Source organism: Camarhynchus parvulus, chromosome 4, assembly GCF_901933205.1.
Source record: "Camarhynchus parvulus chromosome 4, STF_HiC, whole genome shotgun sequence".
Classification (NCBI taxonomy): domain Eukaryota; kingdom Metazoa; phylum Chordata; class Aves; order Passeriformes; family Thraupidae; genus Camarhynchus; species Camarhynchus parvulus.
The window spans coordinates 64,192,152-64,210,215 of NC_044574.1; the positions used below are offsets into that span (position 1 = coordinate 64,192,152).

Below are 18,064 nucleotides of genomic sequence, written 5' to 3' on the forward strand. Positions count from 1 at the left end.
TCCACCACTACATTTGTGATACAGAGCTCTCTGGTGGGCTGCTCTGCCTGCATGGCACAGATAATGATGCAATTGTCAAACCTTCTGCTTCCTGCTCTGTGTGCTCAACACGGTCCAGGTTCAAAGCCTGATTATTTCCAACCCTGCTGCATTAAAGCTGCAAACTGAGAGGAACATTGTGCAGGAGACAAATTGGCCATGCATCAGAGATCTCAGTTTAATGCTCTTACTAGAGGAATGGTGTGTTTTGATGAATGTTCAGAGCTGAAAACTTTGCCTTATCACACAGAAGTTGCTGTCTGCAGGGAGAGGCAGGAGGACAGTAATACTGCCTGGAAAAGCAGCCAGCTGACTCTGTATCTCTCCCAAGCAACACTGGGACATGCTGAGCTCAGGAAGCAGTGGGAGAAGAGGAAAATCATGTCCCAGACTAAATCAAGAGTCACTTCCCTTTGCAGAGTCCACAGCTGCTGCAACATCCACAAACACAAAACACCAGCTGAAAATGAACTATTGCAAGACTTTCTTTTCTTTTTTTCCCTTCTTTTTTCTTTCTTTTCTTTTCTCACTTGAATGTGTGCAGAAGATACAGTCTGAGTATTAAATGTTCTAAGAAGAAAATGACAGCCCCAGCAATCAATACTCTGGGATTTATGGAGCCAATGCCCATACAGTGGCAGGAAATTTTGACAGGTTGCTGTAAGCATTCATGAAATGGTCTCAAATGTCTGCCTGGAAAGCACTGCAATATTCAGAGGGATGGACTGAAAGGCAGCCAACATGGCAAACATCTTGGGTGTTTCTATGCCAATAGAAACCTTTTATCAAACTTTAACTAGTGATGTCAAAATATTTTTGGCTTGTAGTCATGGAATGGGCAAGAAACAGACAAGTTTACTAGTTCACACTAACATGTTTGGTCTTAAGAGGTTAAGCACCCATCTGTTTCCAAATAATGTTTAAAATTTAAAAAAATAACAACCCCAAACCCCAAGACAACACAACAACAAACACCCCCCAAAAAACCCTCATAACCTTTTCATATCTGTCCATGCTGTTGAAACTTGTCAGCTTGCACATAAATTATTGTTTTTCAGGACTTCTTATCTCTGATATTTCTCATGACATAATGCCTCCAGCATAGACCTGCAAGGTAAAACACAATTTTAAGCACGAATAACAAAACTGAGCCCTTCCATCAACATGGATTTGTTGACAGGAGGAAGAAGGCTTGAATACAGAGATAGTATTTGGGCTGAAAACAAGTTCAGATTGCTGTTGACACAGACAGCAAGGGGACAGCAACGAAACAAAAGAGAAATAAGGAGTAGATTTTTAGCTTCACTTTCAAACTCTGACTTCAGAACCAATTAAAAAAATGATTAGAATTATTTTGTGAAGACAACCAAACCTAAAGTCAAGCACAACCCTCTCAGCTGACACTGATTAAAAGGGGATGTACAGCTCTTCTGATAGCCCAGTCTTAGTGACATTCATGATGTCAGCAGGTACTTTTGTGAAAGTGGCTTTTCAACCTGAGCATTGAGAACACCAATAAATTAAATAAACTAAGTCTACCAGTGATCCTATAGCACCATCTTTTTCTTTTTATTAAAGCAGTCAGAAAGGCAAAAAAAAATCAAATCCACAAATCTTCTACCATTTCACTACTGAGCTATAATACATTAAATCACAGATATGAGTCAACATCATCATGCTGCTGGGAAAAATGGAAAACCATTGTGGGAAGAATAACCAAGTGTCATCTGTAGAACACATGCAGCAACACTCGCTCTCAGCTCGCTGGGGGGAAGCGGAGGGCTCAGCTGTGGGCACCACCATCCCAGGAGGACGTGGGCAGAACACAAAAATCCTGGAGAACAGGGACAAGGACAATGAGGGGCCTACTAGAGAAGACTTAGGGCTGCTTGTGTTGAGGAGCAGAACCCTAACCTCAATCCCCTTTGTGGCAGTCCTGGGACACGTGAGGAGCAGCTGGGAGGAAGGAAGGGTTTCCTTCACACCCCCAGCCCCTGGACAGCATTAAGCCCTCTGAAGAGCAGGAGTGTCAGAGACAAGACTGAAACAAGCACCCCTGCTGTGACTTTCAGTGTAGCAGGGATTATAAATTTGTGCAATACATTTTGGCTAATTTCTGAGAAGTTCATCATGATCTTGCTGTGTGGGCTTGCTCTAAGTTTTCTTACCCCACTGCCAGAGTGAGAGTGCTCAGCTCTTCCTCCCGCGTCCACCTGGGCCTTCCTTCCAAGCTGCTCCACTTGGCTCTTCCTCCTTTCTGTTTACTGTTACTGGCTCATCAGTGGTTTGCCTGTCTTTCTCCTGAGCCTTTCCTCCTGGAAGCTGGAAAATGTGCTGGGTTCCCTTCACTGACTCAGAAACACTTCCCTTGGAGCAGATAAAGAAACAGTAACAGCAGATAAAGTAACCTGGCAGTTTCCACAGACTGACCAGATCGCACAGAAGATGTGCTGCAAAGTAAACAAACAATTCAGTTAAAATAAGTGGTAGGAACTGCAAAGTGCTTGAAAGGACAGCAGTGCTATTTTAAAATAATTATTTATTTAATTTTTTAAATAACAACTTTGTACAAAGTTAAAATGCTTCCAAGCCCCACTCTTCATTTGAGGCAGCAGCATTCCCACTAGAAATTTTAAGAAGAGGGACTGGGTATGGAGAGAAAGAGAAAAGTCTTTTTCAGAATTATGTGTTGATAAATCCAAAAATAGAAACATTTTCCAAACAAATTTTCTACGTGCAAGTATCTCTGTTTCCCAGCAACTCTGTCAGTGACTTAATGGTAACTTTGTGGGAAAGCAGCTCTGGACAAGAAGCTAAGAGCTTTTTGGAGTCTATTCATAACGCTGCATTTGCATTTGATAAATTGCTTCTTTGTTACAACAACTCCCCTTCAACATGATGATTAATTCTTCTTGTTTTACACAAAAAAACATTTGGTTTAAAATACTAATCTTTCAGCATTTTCTTTATCATTACATCCGAAGTTCTGTCAAAATGTTTCAAAACTTCCAGAAAGTTGTTTAAGGTATTTTCCTCAACTACAACTTGCATGGGCTAAGTTTCCCTACATTTTATATAAAACTCTCTCTAATTTTTATAGCATGGTCTTAATGGGTTTAAAACAAGATGGGTAATTATCTAGATAATTATTTAAAGCTAAAAGAAAGTGAGTTGTAACACTGTGGTAGCCATAACAAGAAATACAAAATTTTGTCTGCTGTTTTCAATTAACACTCCAGATATTTGTCAATTCCCCAACTGCATTCACAATTTCTTGAAAGAATGGCACAGGATCCAAGTTTCTTCCAATTTATGCAGTCGTAATTTTTTTACATAATGGAGTTATTCATACCAACATGACCAGGACCACACTCTGAGCAAGCTGGATCTTAAAAGTATTTCAACCCAGCTAATGCCAAGGTGAGGGTTTCTTTAGAACTTTTCAACAGAAATTTATCCAGGCAATTCCTCTTCCATAGCTTCAGCAGCAGCAAAGAGCTCCCCCAGCACACTCTGAGCTACCCAGACAAGCAAAGTGAGCAATCAAGTGCAGATCTGGTTTCTGCCAGCATCCAACAGAGTTTTTACCATGGCACTCCTGGTGATGGGCACAACAGAGCCCAGCCCCAGGGTATCTAACAAAGAGTGGCCTCCTGTCCCCTCCTGGGCAGACTCACCCTAGCAGCACCTTGGGAACTGGGTACACAGCAAGGACCCCCACCTGCAGCTTGACAAACACCCAGCCCACACGTGCTTCAGATCCCCTACATTCATTTCTACTTAAAATTCAGCTTTTCCCCAAGTAGTCTGTAAAATTTTTCTCCACTTAACCTCAAATTGCCTTTCTCCCCTGCTCATAACTTGAGCTGAAATTAAAAAAAAAAAAAAGCTTGGCTTGTCCTGGAGCGTCAAGAAGTAAAACCAGCTTCGAAACAACTGCAAAACGGCAGAAGTGGGTTTCAGTGGGACTTCTAATGTACTGTGAATTACACTGGTGCTTAATTAAATTACCTTGCTGAGCCTGGGCCTAAATTAATGTGAGACACACTCCTCAGTGTTTATTTGGCTTGGGTAATTAAAGGAAGTAACAAAATGAGGGTTTAGAGCTAAGGTAAATGAAAGTTTCAGTAATTAAGTATTTCTTCACTCAGGCACCTGGCACAGCCTGCTCGGTGTATATACTGAACATAGAAATAGGTGAACAAAATTGTTCTGCTGCAATCCTCTGCTACACAAACCAAATGGGCAATTCTTAAGAACCAATCCTACCTCATCCTCATCCATTTGTAAACTATTTCCTTTCAAGCCATTAAATGATTTTCTGTGTCTCTTTTGTATCCTGGTTCTGGGTTCCATTGGAAGTCAGCAAGTGGGAGCATGAGCTATTTACCTATTTACTTTAAGCCTGGAAAATTGAGGGAGATTTTGAAAAGGCTGGTGTCTTCTTGAGAAGTGGATGAAATTTCACACTGGTTCTTACTGAAACCAATTCACATATCCCAGGCCTTTCCTCTCCCTACCCCATCTCTCCCCTACCAACATAATTTGCCCATTTATGCTTTAGATCTGGTATAATAACTCCAACTCCCTAAAGACCTTGAACCCATTTCCACTCTGTAACACGAGGGCAACTCCCCCCGGGGCTGTGAAATGGCATTAGGGTAATGGAGAATATGCTTTGCAGTATTAACATGAATTAAACTGGAATTGAAAATAAAGACCCCTGAACAGAGTTTCTTTTTGCAGCACTAATAAAATCTGCATTCTTGGCAGCAGCACCCAAAATCTGGCTGGTGCACTGAAAACAGAAACCCTTCCTCTGGCTGGTGTCGCCCCTTTCCTTCCCAGGGCTGCCAAGAACCACAGGTCGCTGCTGGAGGGGAACACCCATCAAGGTCTCTCTTAGTTTGGGGTCCCACCAGAATGAATATTAGCTCAGGGATACCAATTCATCTGCCAATGTCCTCAGCTGATGGAAGAAATGGATTTGAACAGGAATGAGTGAATGCAGGGGAAAAAATCCTCATAAAGTTTTGAAGTTGTCAAAGGTTTTGTTTTGATGTGGAGTTCAAGGTTCCAATAAACCTTTCAGCAAGTTTAAATGAAACTGAAAATGTGATAAGCTAGACCCTGTGCTTTGCTGGAATAATCAAAATCAATGGACCACACTCATTTTTACTGAAGGAGACAGAGTCAGTGTAGTAGCTTTCTTACACCAAGTTCTTATTGATGTTTCTTTGTTGTCACCTGCATTTATCATCCACTGTATACGTGTAATTCTGAAATCCATCTTTTTTCAATGGCATCTCTTATGTTATTCTAGTGAGACACCTGTGAGGAATCCTGTAATGACCAGCTACATCCAGCAGCTCTTGTCTCCCACAGGACACAAAGAGGGATGATAAGCCACTCAAAAGGAGCCTTGAAACTCTGCAGCAGCAAGTCCTGAGAGGGGAAAAAGTACCTGATGATTTGAAGGGCTTCTCTTAAGTTTCCTGCAGCATGGCATCAGCCTTCAGATGATCTGCTGGGAGCTCATCCAGCCCCCATGTGCATCATTACTCACAGTACTACACTGTTACGGTCTTCCTACAGCCAGCACAGGCAATGCCAGTAAATAAACTATGGAAGCCAAATTAGTATTCCTTCAAGATCTAGGAGAAATATTGCCACAGAGGGATCATTGTCTACTGCACCTCACCATTACAAAAGTTTCACTGGAAAAAACATAGATATTGAAGAGAAAGTTAAAAAAAGGGGACTCCAGGGCTGTTTCATCTGGATTGCTGTTTCTGGTATTCTGCTGTCAAGTCTCCTGTCACTGTCTGGAAACTTTTTAGAATCGTTAGAGTGATCTAACACCTTCTGCTAAACTTGAACTCTCTTCAGCCTGCAAACAACTCTGCACAGCCAGACCTGCCTTGTTTCTTCCTGTCCCAAGGAAAACTTACTGAATACCTGGCCTTTCAATCTCATGGATATCCCCAGTGTCCAAAGCCCTACCATGCATTATCCCTTAGTCTCCCAACATAGCAAGTGGATACACTCAGGAATAAACGCACCCAGCTGAGTGGTCCCTTTTTAACTCCTTTGTTCAGGTAACATAACCAGGTTAGCAATCAGTCACCTTTCTAAATGACAAATATCCTGTGCTACAGTCAGGAAAAGTGCATCATCTCTTAGATCAGTGGATTTTAACCCCAGCACTTTCAATCTCCCTCTTCAGGACATCAGCCTATTAACTGACACAGAACACTTCAGAACAACCAGAACAGCCTCCAGTCAGAAGAATGCTTTTGTTGCAAATAATGTCAGAGATTTCTGTAAATAAAACATTGCAAAGGACCACCCATGGGTGTGATCAGCTACTTCATTTTACCAAGTACTTTATCAGTGTCTGTCCAGATCCCTCCCAGGTGCTCTAGCTATTGCCATTCTCAGCTGCACACTGAGAAATGAGTGCAGGAAATGGACTTAGCTGAGGCCACAAAACATTTATCTTAATACTAGTCTGCTAGATTACCATGTTTATTTAAAGTGGCATAATAGCCTACAATTGGGAAAAAAAACATAACCCAAGTGCAGGGATTTCCCGGTGCTTTTGAGTTTTCAGTGCTTTCCCCTAGTGATTTTGATTTCTCATCAGCAAATAAAAAGATGAAACACTGTTCCATGTGGTACTCTCTTCAGTGCCAAAATGTGTGCAGTGTACTGGAGGGTTAACTCACATCACCTACTTTTCTTGGAAAATTAGTAGGCTGACCAATAATCCTTACTCTTTGGAGGCTTTAGGAACATATAAATGGCATTATTTGCAAATGTCTGTTTAGCTCATGCAGCTTTTGAGATATTTTTATATTTGCTACCCACTTCAGACATGTGAGTTAGTCTCATACTTCAATCAGAAAGCAGCTGGTCTGATCAATATACAAGCTTTTGTCCCACAGCTACTGGAGAAAACGTGTTCTTGTCCAAGAAATTAAGCTCCTTGAGGTCAGGATCACAGAATTGTGTCCACATTACCTGAACCCAAGAACACTAAACTTGACTACTTGCTATGAGATGCTGAGCTTTACAAATTAACGTGGGTCATGATCTGCCAAAGCCTTAATAAACTCCATTTATATACATTATAAATTTCTTTCAGAGTCTTGTGGAAAAATTTACTTTTCCTGCAAAAAAAAAATCTCTAAAATACAAACTTTTAGTGAATCATACTTGCCAGCTGTATGAAAGCCCACCAAGGATATTACTCTAACCACAGAAATCACACTTTTGAAGATCAATACCCTAACAAATCTCACATCAGAAAAATAAACCAATCCACCTAAAACTCATGGATTTTGCTTTGAAATCCATTCCCCTGATCTGCCATGTTCATTTCTCTGAATGAGCTTCAGTGTGAATGCAGCTTTTTTGCAAGTCAGAGAAAAATGGCACAGCCGCACAGAAAAATGTTCCCCAAAGGCTCCCTTGTTGTGTGTGGGACATTAATAATGAGTTATCTCTACTGGTGGCATTTCAACATGACACACCCCAGTGTCACTCTTTGACTTCCTGGGGATTTTTGCTTTGTTTTTATAGTCACATATCCTCTCTGTATCACCACAATATTGGTCAATCACATGCAGAAAAAAAAGAAAAATCATCTTTTTCTCCAGTGTTACAGCATGCAGCACAGTGGAGGGATAATTAACTCACAACTCTCCCTATTTCCCTTGGAAAATTATTATGCTGGCTAATAAACCTTACAGTTATGAGGCTTTTATGAACTTACAAACCCTGCAGTAATTTCAAGTGCATATGTGGTTTGTTCAGCTGTTTGAACACCTTCTCACCTCAGTCACCCTTTCTCCCTGTGAACTCACACCCCAGAAATGCTTTGCATCAATGAAAAAGAACTGTGTGATTGAAAGTGTATGCGATTCCTGCACATTCACTCCTTCCATGACTAATTAGAGGCTTTGGGGATTTTTTTTTCCTTTTCTAAGTGGAGCTATGCTGCCAGAGGCTGAGAACTGGGGAGTTTGGTGCTTAACACACTCTGGATTTATTATCTGATCTTCAGGTGAACCACTTAAACTTCTAGTGGTCTAATTTTACCAACTGTAAAACACAAGTAACAGTCATCACCTACCTTTAGGTGCCTTTGGACATTCCAGGGAAAACACCATCTCAAGGCCATGAGGATGTGCCAAACTTGTACTGTGGGATCAACTTCTTCCTCCAACTTCCCACAGAAGTTCTTGCCATTAAGAAAGCAGAGAATGCAGAACATGCAGAAAATCCTACCTTATTTCTTCCCATTAGAAAGGCCTAAAGGATAAATACACTACATATAGTATTTTCCAAAACACTGCACCAATTTCACTAAAGATCACTTCGAACAGTAAAAAATGAATAAGTTTGAATAAATATTTCTGAATAAAGAAAGAACTGTTCCATACAACGGCTTGTGCCAGTTTATCTCTCTCCAGCTGAAAATACCTGAGAAAACTGATGGAGATCATGGGTGTCCTCAGAACAAGTGAGAGCTGCAAGGCATCATCCTGTGATTTTTCTGAACAGCATTTTCCTCTTGGGCTGCTGATGGGATCCTCTTGGACACACAGTCAATAAATGTCCTAGAAAATATGTTTTCACTTAATGAATGATTTCTTTAACCAGTGTGAATGTGATAGTTGGCTCTTTCAGTACTGTGAATAGCTGAGAAAAATGCATCTTCAACAAAGCAGGAATGACATGAAATTCATTTTCACTGACACATGGGTATTCCTAAATGTCAGAACACACACCAGTCACCAGTACATTTGGGGACTTGAAAACTTCTGTAATGCCAACTGAACAAGTCCAGCTGCATCACCTACCTGGTATTTAATGCAAAGAAACACACTGTGCTACGTCTCTTCCCTGGTAGTTACTCCAGGCAAGAGATTTTTGTTCTTTATTTTTCATATCAGAATTAAAAACCAAAAAGAAACTAAAAAAGAAGAACCTTAAAACACTACCTCTCCAGTAGATACCATCATTGTTCCTTTTTAAACAGGGAGATGTGACTTCACTTTGGCAAAACATTTTAAGAGATTCTAAGTCATTGCAAGCACCAATCACAGGAAGGAAATGAAGCTCTGTTCAGCTTTGCACATCTAAGTCCAGTGCATACAAAAAGCACAGAGCACACCTCAATATATTTTCAGAATACTTGGCAGCAATGCATTAAATATAATCATGGCTGCATGTTGGCTCTTTGTTCCTATACTCAGAGGTGGAAGATTATGAAGTGGTGTCTTTCATCTTCTGAAGTTTGTAGACTTTTTTCCCTTTAAGTATACACATTACAAGGTTTGCAGAGGGTAAAGTCAACAAACTGTGCCCAGCAGCTGGAACCCAGAGCAGAGGAACCAGTTCCTGTTGGGGCTGAGCCTCCAGCTCCAGATTAGTCACCAAGAACGCTGAGCCCTCAGACAGAGGTGCTTTGTTCTCATCCCAGAAAATCCCAGTGCACCCAGGGAAGCTCAGCTCACAGAGGCCTCATTGCAGAGTTTTGCAGTTGTGTTCAGGGCTCAGTTTAAAGCTGGGAAATTCACAATGACCTCAAGTGCTACGTGCCAGCATTCTGCTCTCAGTGCTCAGCTGGGCTGTCTCTCAATGCTCAGAGCAGTCCAGGCTGCTGAGATTTAGAGGCCTGGGACACAACTTTATTTACAGCACATATCAGACAAGAGCTTGTGCTGATGATCATCCCTATAAAAGCTTTTTATATGCATATAAAATAGATTAACTCCCCACACCATGGGTTGCCTTGAATGTTTCCTGATCTATATTTACTTTTCTTTGGCCTGGTGAAGGGAAAGTCAGCACAACATAGAAAGGTCCTTATTTATACTCCACAAAACATGTACCTTTGGGAGAAGAGATACTAAAGTTCACATACCTACTTAAGGAGAGCAGTTTTGGTGACAAGCTGGTATTGCTGCTCCCAGGTCTGCTTTTTAACTGGTTTTCCCTTAGAGAAAGACTATCATGCCAGCTTAAAACATTACAGTCAGTGAAAATCATCCCCTTCACTAGAAGAAAAAGAAGACATCCAAATTAATTGAGACAAAAGAAAAAATTTCTATCAGATTATTTAGAAATTCACACCATGAGAAACAGTTATTTACTGCTCTCAAATGTGTAAAATTGAAAGATCTGACTTGGGAAAAAAGAAGTTTATGTATTCTTGACGCTGCACAAGCATGGCTGAATTTGCTTTATCTGACACTTACAGAAAGGATGGTAACATTCTCTCCTCCAGACAGAAAGATGTCATCTTCATAGCAGACTAACTCTGGGTCCTCACACTTGAAGATCTCTAGTCCATGACTGGGACTCAGTCCTGATCAAGCAGTTAACTTAAGCAAACTTGTCACCCTGGAAGGCAGGGCCATAGCACAGTCCAGTCCCTTACACACAAACTGTCTTTTCTCCAGCTCCCTGCCTCATTTGAGGTCCAACCTGAACACCCTATGAAGGCTGAGCTTTCAGAGCCAGGAGGAAGCAATTAAAAGATGTATCCAGTACATGAATGCTTCCAGGGAAAAAATGAATGCTCTGTAGCAATCCCTCACCTCTTTAAGAACAAGAATGTAGGGTTTGCCCAACAATAAAAGTTTAATGGCAGTTATTTTACATGGTGTCAGAGTGAGCCCCACACTGATCATCTGCTGGACTGAAATTCAAGACATTTAGATGCTCACCACTGACCTGCAAGACACAGGCCAAAGCCATACCTGGAACAACACCTTGCTATGAGGTTTTTATGAGGGCTGTGCAGCAGAGCAATGCACAGCATGAATGCTTTTCAGGGAGGCAGGGAAGCTCTGCAACCCAAAAGCTCCTAGTGACCCTAAATGGGATCAGCTTACAACACTACCTCACAGTCAGCAGGAGCAGGGTGTGCCCTACAAGAGAGCTCAAGGCAGATTTCAGTGCTTGCTACAGACCATCCTCTCTGTACCAGCACAACACAAACACCAAAGCAGAGCTGGGTGGCCCCAGAACAGCACCTGGGTGAGATCAGAGGATGTCAGTGGATGTGCTGCTCCTGCAGTCCCAGCAGAAGGCTGTGCCAGGGACAGACAGTGTGTGGGAAGCAATGCCTGCAGCAAAGGGGCTTCCAACCAGAGCACCTTGGCTGTGCTGCAACAGAGTCATTTGGTACTTTCCCACATGGTCAGCCAGCTCTCCTGGCTAGCAAGACAGAGATGCAGCAGAAATATCTTCCTTTCAAAGGATTACTCCTGGCTCTGGAGAGGTTTGTAATTTTTGGCAGTCTCAGGATGGGCTGTGCAAAGGGAAAAGGAACTTCTCTGCTCCCTCTCCCACACTGCAGCCACGCAAGGCCCAGCCATAATGTAGCTCTTAATAAAAAAGCACAGATGTGCCCTGTAGGCACTTAAAAGACTAAAAAAAAAAAAAAAAGAAACAAAATGTTCCTGTGTGTTTCATAAATCGGTATATAAGCATAATGCAACCTACTATCCTAGATAGAAAATGAAATATCTTCAAAAGTATTGAATCCTTGGTGAATTTCCTCAGTGCATCGGCACGAAGCTATTTAGCCCAGATGTTTCCATAATTCTGATGCATTAGGAGCTGCACAGCACCGTGGCCAAGTGTTAACACAGTGAACTGTAATGTAAAACATGTAAAGATCCTGGCTTCCAGAGTTATTGGAAGTTTTCACTCTAACCACTCTGCTTCCATAAGCAGCTCTATTTTCTTTACAAATATGCACTTATATTTTAATGCATGTGGAAGAAGAACTAAAGCATTCCCCTTCTCTCCCATCAAAACCTAATTCTGTGTGTTCTCTGGAAGAACACAGAGAGGCCAATGAGAGATTGACACGGAGTCTTTCAGAAACAGCAATCTCACCTCTGAACAGCAAATCTCACACTCCAGGCAAAAGCAGGGCCAGCAAGGCACAGCTGGGTACCACATGAGCAGGTGAAGAAGTGATGGTGAGATTTCTGATGACAACCTGGTGTCCAAAAGACAGACTGTCTCACTGCGAAGCTCTCGTTTGCATCTGTAATGGATTTAGGGATTTGTAGAGGTAGTTTCAAAGATATTCAAGCAGGTGCAATGTGTATGTTGGAATGGCTTGACTGAGTGTAGGAGCAATAATGGGAATATGAAGCAGCACAAAGAAAGGTAACAGCATGTGCTTAGCAGAATGTGAGATAAAGAGTGCAAGAAATAAACTGGCAGCCTCTACAGAAGAACAATGCAATGGAATATCTTGCATTGACAGTTCATTTGGAAAAATCTTTGTCACTACACTTAATTATTCAGAAGAGTTCAAAATAGTTCAGGGATTATTTCTTCATGATCTACCTGCCAGGATGGGAGCTGACAGTTTTGCAATTCTTCAAGACCTTGTTATCTTAAAAGCACAAAACACAGTCCTAAATTAATGAAAATTAGCTCCTGCTACAGCCCTGAACCTGTAGTCACAATTCTGATTTCTTGTGAGTACTTGCTGGAAAAGACCTCACACTCAGACAGAAAACCAGGTGTGAGAGGTGGAGTAACTTCCATTTCTTGGAACAAAAAATGCCAAAACTTCATTTAGGCTGGGTGTTTCTCATGCCTTTTTAAGACAAACAAATGTTACTCGGTTTGGGCTCTAGAGAGCACACAGGAACAATCCACCATGGAGTATCATCCTGACTATTAACACACTGATTACCCTCCAGAGCAAAGTAGGCCATGGAGGCCTTGTTTCACTTCTACACAGCAAAAGTTTAGTAACCAAATTTTCTGTATGCTACTGTGAACTGCTCTGCCTTTTCTCCACCGCCCCATGGCTGCACAGCAACTTGTCCTTCAACTGTATTTCCCAGCATAACCACTTCAATTCACATTACTGGCTGCTACTTTGATTTAAGAATATTACAGGACTTCCAGTTCGTGAGAAGAGAAACTAGTAATTCAAAAACAGAGTTTTAAAAGCCATGGCAGGTGGCAGAATTTGTTCTTCTCTGTAACAGAGCTTAATCCCAAACCCTCTCTTATTCCTGTCTGATTTAAACCATTGTTCTTTTCAGTTGGATACAGTCCTTGATAGCTGTTGGACAAAAGCTGATGACATCCATAACTGCCAGATAGCTCTCCTCTTTTTAATAGCCACAGAATTATCATCTAGGCATGGAAAAAGTCAAACATCAGCTTGTATGAGATTGTTCTACATCGTTTCTAAATTAGTGCTCTGCAATTTAAAAGCTAATTCTCCTATCATCCATTTCATCTTTATCTGTTTGCCAGCTCAGAGGTTAAATGAAGCAAATATCATGTTACATTCCTCTAAATTTGGAAAAGAAAAACATATGGGGTTGTGAAAAAGAGAGGCACAGTCCTCAGATATCTTAAGTTATGAGAATATTGGAAAATAACCAATATTGTCATGTTAAAATAAATACTTGAACACAAAACTCCCAGATAACTAATGACCAGAATATTGTAACAATTACTTCTGTTCTAAAACGTTTTTTGAAAATTGTGACAAAAAAATCAGACTAAAGAAAGTACTAATAATCATTTGCACATTTGCCTTGGGTTTAACTCACTTCCTTCTCTATCACTCTTCCTGTCTGAGCTATAAGAAAGAAAAGCATTTTTTTCTCCATTTCAAGTACAATCCTGAACAGCAACGTAACAGCCTAAAAATTGCAAATATTACTTACTGAGATTGTGCAAATGCTGGTGTGTCCATTCTCTTTTTCCATGGGATTACTAACAAGACCATTACCTGTCTCTCTCCAAATAACAGACAGTAAGGACCCCATAAAAATGATCAATTGGATTATCCAGTTTTTACACTTCATTTTGTAGAATTACTCTCTTCCTGTATAATTTTCAGTGATGTTTAACCAGCTCCCAAATGGCTCACAGTGTCCACTTCGCTTAACTAGCTTCAAATTTTTCCCAAAATCTAATTGTTCCAGCAAAATTTTCCTGACATATAACTCAAACCTCTCTTTTTCTGAGTCTTTCCATATGAAATGGGAGGCCAGGAGTTAATTTCTGAGTAAATGCAGTGACAAAAACACCTGCAGAGGAGAGACAAGAGCTCCAACAGTTGAGCTGAGAGAAGCTACTTCACTAATATTTAATACAATGTGTCACCCAAAGCACTGGGAAAGAAATAATTCATCACAACTCCTATGCTCAGGCCATAATCAGGACCAAAATCTTCAATATTTTCTCATAACAGTAGCGTGACCCAAACATATCTACATTATCTGTAGGCTTTAAAGCTCCTGTTTTGTTGATCAGCAAGCCCATACATTGGGTAGTCCATAAATTCTTATATTTATTTTCACTCTTTAAACACAGCACATACCTGGGTTTGGTGCTTTCTGAAAGAAATTTTCTCTTTACTTGGTTATAAGAGCAGAAATGTTCAAGTGAGTTGTTGTCCATTTTTGTCTATGGGATTTCTGGCTTTGCTCACAAAAAACAAAGTAAGGAGTAATTTTGTTATGAAGGAAAGACTCCCCAGAGCACAGGCATGGGAATGTCATTAATTTCTGTAAAAACACAGGGAACAAGAACAACTGCATGTCCCCCATTTCAGTGCCTGTGCAGAGGTTTAGGTACAGTTGGTCCTGTCTCAAGTGGGATCACTCTGGTTCTATTTTAATGATTCCATTATACTTCTTTAACTACATTTACCTGTTTTTGACACGGGCACTGCAGCACTGATATCCAGAGATGAAGACTGGTGCCCATCAGATGTTGCTGGGGATATCTTTCCACAAACTACCGATCTGTTTTTGCCACTATGAGGACTTAGAGTAACACTTCCTATTTGGCAAGACAACACTAGCATTCATTATATCCATTTACACCAGCAACAGCCATTTTTAAGAGACTTCAGGATCAGCTTCTGATGGATTAGCTATAATATTAGATCAGATGCAGAATGTTTGAAGTTTAAAAGCATTTTTCCAATTTGGTCTTGCAATACATTGTCAAGAATACATTGTTGCAATAATTCCTCTCAAGTTCCATTAGGGCTGTGGGTTATAAAATATTTGTAATTAGAAGTGGAGCTGTATGTCAGAGGTGCTCTCTTTCTCTCAGACAGAGCAGCAGAGAAGGCTGATTTCACACACCGGGCTCCACTCCTGACAAATCCGTGCCTGTCACAGAGGTTTTGTGCAGTGATGGACGGACTCACACAACGATGCAGCCAAACACCAAGTTATGACTCTTCATATTTGACATGCCTTCATTTCCTCCTCCTTAGCCCTGCACCCTCAGGGATTCTCTAGATCCACCAGGAGATTTCTCACCTGGAATAGAAAACCCAGGGCCTCCACCTACAAACTCTTTTTATTGGCTGCACTTCTGTAAAACTTCTGGGGGTGGCTGCTTGCATTCCACCCTCACCCCTAATCTCTTCTTCACACCGTTACTCAGTCCAAGCTATGTGTCACTGCTTTTCCCAGATTTCCAAAATGCCTTTCTTGCAGTGCCACAAAAACATGTGAGATGTAACAAGAACAAGCTGCTCTCCTTGCTCAGCATTTGATTGTGTCCCTTCCCCACTCAAATCCACCTGCCAGATACTCAGCTGCTACTACATAAAATTTGTCCTGTGTCAAAACTTCTTTTCCCTACCATTTATCCCAACTGTCAAGCTCTGCACTGGCCTGTCCCTCCCAATCCATCACCCTGTCCATCTGTTTGTCACACTGCTCTACAGCCAGCCCATGTGTCTTTCCCCACACAAAGCTCATGCCAGAAACACACACAAGTGTTTTTTAAAGACACTTTCAAAGCCCTGTGACAAACAATGACTAAAATGGGCTCGTACCCATCGTAGAAGGCTCTTTTTATTAATTAAGGGACAGAATACACTTCAAGATGTGCAACTGTTCTCCATGTGGAAGCCATTCCTTTAGATACCACTCTCCTGGCAGGAAAGCACTGAAGCCCACTGAAGCAGCTTTTCCAGGCAGCAAAGAGGCACCTAAGTCACCAAAAGGATGCACAAGGCAGAGGGAAAGCTCCAGAACAGATACAAACCAGATTATTTCCCATTCAATAAATGTCAATATTGTACTTAGATAGAGCAGCCTCTCATACCTTCTGAAGAAAAAAATCTAAACCAAACAAAACCCCAAACACTGCATTAACTGATATGAAAATATCTGCTATAAGACACTCCTTTGTTCTTGATTAGGGTTTTCTGAGCTACAAACTGGGCTGCCCCTCCAAAGCCCCTCCTCACGCTGTGCATGGTGTGCCTGCTGCAGCAGGCTGTCATTCTGGTAGAAACAAATTCATTCCTGCTGGTCATGCACACAATCAACGTTCTAAAAGGTGACCACACTTAGTTCCTCACGCAAAATAAAGCAACAAGACAATTATGACCCCACTTACCGCAGGGTATAAAATGTGAAGACTGGAGAACAGGCTTTCTAGCTCTCTAGCCTCCAAGGCTAGAAAGACTTTGCTCTGTGACCTCTCCAGGTTTTTACCCTTTTAAAGCATGTGCTTGAATTTCCTAGAACACAGCAGATCTGAAACAACAATAAAACATTTTTTCTCCTTATTGCAAACACGCCTGAAGTAATAACCAGTGGAAGTAAACTATCCCTGCTGAACCATTTTTGAATGCACATAGCTCAAATGTAGCCTTTAGCACACTGAGAATTACACAACTGAAAATTCTGTCGGCTTTTAAAGGAATAAATGATGTGGAGTTAATAACAGTCAGCAAACAAAACAGAAAATGCAGACCAAGCTACTGTACTGAAGCTGTTGCTTTCATAGTACATAAAAGACTCTTTTTTTCTAATGTAAACACCACTGGCACAAAACATCTACGTTGTAGTGCCAGAGAAATACAAAATTCAGTGGCCGGTCTACAAAATCAACCTTGTCATTAAAGTTGTCCTTGACTGTGGGGTCAAACAAAAATGTAGTTCTTCAGCTCATTGTGAGGACTGAGGCAGCAAAGGTGGAAAAAAACGCCCAAGTTCCTTTGTATTGTGCAACAAGTGCTGCCTGTGATGAAGAAGGTGACAGTGAGCCAGATGAACAGTTGCTACAGGCTGAGATCAAGACTGCAAATCCCAGAAATCAGTGGAAGTTACAGGTGTGCAGCATCCTGACAAAAACTGTGGTTTTCAAGCCATCAAGCACAAGGAAGATTCCATAGCATCCCAGTAGTTCTGAGCACATGAAAGCAAACTGTGTCATACACGTTTTACTCTGCAGGAAAACATGCATCTGAAACAATGGACTCCTGGGGATCCCCTGTAAGAGCTTCCTAAGGGGAGATCCACAGTCTGCTACATGACTAAAAGCAAGACAATCAGCTATCCCCAAGGCTGATATAACACTGGTCATCTCTTTTGACTCATGTGGTCATATCTTTCAAATATATGCAGATTATAATCATGTACAACTGTATGGGAAATAGTTGCTAGAAACAAACTGTTTTCATAACTCAGTTTGTTCAATCTCTACATAATTTTTGGTTTTGTCCCCAAAATTGCAGAACTGGAGAGAATTTCAAAGCAATTCTGAAAAATGTGAAATGCTTAAGAAATAGACATTACCTTTCATCTAGAGGAAGCCCAAATACACAGAGTAGCTATCCTCTTGTGGCATAAAGCTTCATTTGCTGCTCCTCCATAGCAATTACACCTGAAAAGCACAACACAGGATGTGGCACAGCTATAATCAAAAGGCTTAATTCCATCTGCAAGTCATTAGGTACTTTGGTTTTCAAACAAAATTAATTTTATCAAGAAACCAGCCATTCCACTGCAAGAGCCACCAAACATCCATTATTAATTGCACAGAATTATATCATCAAGGCCTTGTTTAAAGCTGACCCCAGTCCAGCCAGTGCAATGTTCTGCTTTGTTTGCCCACACCATGTCTGCAAATCCGCTCTAAGCCTCGTCTCACAAGCTCCATGAGTCTGTGCCCAAAGCAAACAATAAATTTTGTATCTGTT

At 41.2% G+C, this 18,064-nt stretch overlaps 1 long non-coding RNA gene across 1 annotated transcript; it reads right to left on the minus strand.

Moving 5' to 3' along the window:
* Positions 1 to 920: 920 nt before the first annotated feature.
* LOC115903332 lies at positions 921 to 8,332 on the minus strand. The gene is made up of 3 exons (XR_004060688.1): positions 8,177 to 8,332; positions 2,208 to 2,406; positions 921 to 1,146 (listed from the first exon to the last, which is right to left on the minus strand). It is a non-coding gene; the product is annotated as an uncharacterized LOC115903332 (long non-coding RNA).
* Positions 8,333 to 18,064: the final 9,732 nt, after the last annotated feature.